The sequence below is a fragment of the Anneissia japonica genome, unplaced genomic scaffold (assembly GCF_011630105.1).
Source record: "Anneissia japonica isolate Jap-2015-1 unplaced genomic scaffold, ASM1163010v1 scaffold4446_len648930_cov198, whole genome shotgun sequence".
In the NCBI taxonomy this organism is placed as follows: Eukaryota; Metazoa; Echinodermata; class Crinoidea; order Comatulida; family Comatulidae; genus Anneissia; species Anneissia japonica.
The window spans coordinates 327179-328967 of record NW_022683639.1 but is presented as its reverse complement, the minus strand read 5'-3'; the positions used below and the strand labels follow the sequence as shown (position 1 = coordinate 328967).

General features: G+C 33.2%; 1 protein-coding gene across 1 annotated transcript in view; it reads left to right on the top strand.

Moving 5' to 3' along the window:
• Nucleotides 1–525: 525 nt before the first annotated feature.
• Nucleotides 526–1789, top strand: part of LOC117100435 (neuromedin-U receptor 2-like) — a 16232-nt gene continuing 14968 nt past the window's right edge. Inside the window, exon 1 of the mRNA XM_033240152.1 lies at nucleotides 526–891. The gene's annotated coding sequence lies outside the window, so the exon portion shown is untranslated. The remainder of the gene's footprint in view (nucleotides 892–1789) is intronic.

The window sequence follows — 1789 nt, the reverse complement described above, 5'->3', positions numbered from 1 at the left end:
TAAATAAATTTTTAAAAAAATTATTATTTTTTTTTTTTTTCAAATTTTTTTTCCAGTACCATGAAGGCATGCGCGCGAGGGTGATAAACTAATAAAAAATTGTATTGGGCCTTATATATCGATGTATAATATTCAATTTAGTGCTTTCACCATACTCGGTCATATTTCTTGCAATTTCATTTCATTTTATCAGTCTCATACAACACAAATGCATACCAACAAATATTTAAAAAAAGTAAAACAGAGACTGGCTTCCCAAAAGGACATAAAACATTTTCGTCGAGTGAAAAAGAGTAAATATGGTTCAATTTCGGTTTGAGTACTCTGTGGTCATACAAACACATGCGGAGAAAAAACTGTATTGTACATCTGTGATGTAAACACTTAGCAAGTAGGCCATTTAGTCCGTGACCGATCTTTTGTACTTAACAATTTTGGCTCGAGGACTAATAATAATATTCTGGTAAGTACGTGTACTTATTACGCTATCGTCAGCAGTCTGCACATATTGCATATTATTAGTCTTCCTGTTACACCATACTACCGTTCCCCCAAACAAATTGTATTGGATTCTTCAAAACTGCAGACAAGGCTGTTAGTGGACTGGATTCGGTGGTGTTGTGTGTACCAGCATATGTTTTCTGGACTCACTGCGCCGGACACATGAAACGGTCACGAATCCAATCGCTACGCAAATCTTCTCTTGATTGTTATTTGCAAGAAGTCTGAGTAGTCACGCGGACCGTCGCATGCGCTACGTCGGTTGTCTGAGCTTGTCTTTACTCAAGTAGATCTACAGATACGGTACTTCTATGTTTTTTGCTTCTGGTTTTTGTTTTATTTTGTTTAGGTTTTTCTTGCGCAATTTTACTGGTCCTAATTGGAAATAAGGTAACTTTTCTTGGTAATCATTGTAATCAAGGTCTTTTACATTGCGCAATTTTTTAAAGTATTTTTTAATCAAAATGTTGCAGGCCTGTGTCTCAAATTCCATGTCTTTACTATTTATACAGTTTTACTATCTCTGATACGAGAGATTATTTAGTATGGCCTAACATCAGTCTAAAAGCACCTAGGCCTGATCATTTTATTCTTTTTACAAGAAAGAATAATCGATATTGCCATTTTGTAATTAAGGAGAGCTTTTACGTTGCAGGTACCGTATGTATTTCAGCAAACGTTTTTGTAACGATGATTATAATTGTTTATGGTTAGCCATATTATAAAATGCGGTATTGCCTAATTCATTTTAATATTTTTCGAGATTCATTCTCTTTAGTCGAAGCCTCTGACATGTTTTATGGACTACAGTATTAATTCGATTCGATTCCTGATCTAGGGGATATTCTACGAATTAGATAATGATATGGTCGATCTATTGAGTTGCTCCACTGACATAAACCCTGTTTAGAGACTACCGGTATGTATTGACAAACATATTTCCCGAGGGATTGTCGTTCTTGGGACTTTTCTAAAAATATTCTTAAATTTCATCTAGGCATACTATATTTCAAGACCACTTCAGACACCAAACAAGACAGCGATCAAATGCCCTTGTAAAAAATGGCACCAACTAGGAAAACAAACAAAAAATAAATTGCGAGTTTAAAAAGATAAAAAGTGACCGAAATTTACTTTAACAAATTATTTTTAAAAAATATTTTGACATTTATTATTTAACATGATATTATAAGCAAAATCAATACATTTTGTTTGCTTTTTTCCGAGCTCATTTATTTTATATAATATACATATATTATTTTGTTTTGGTTTCCACTGTTTAAAAAAC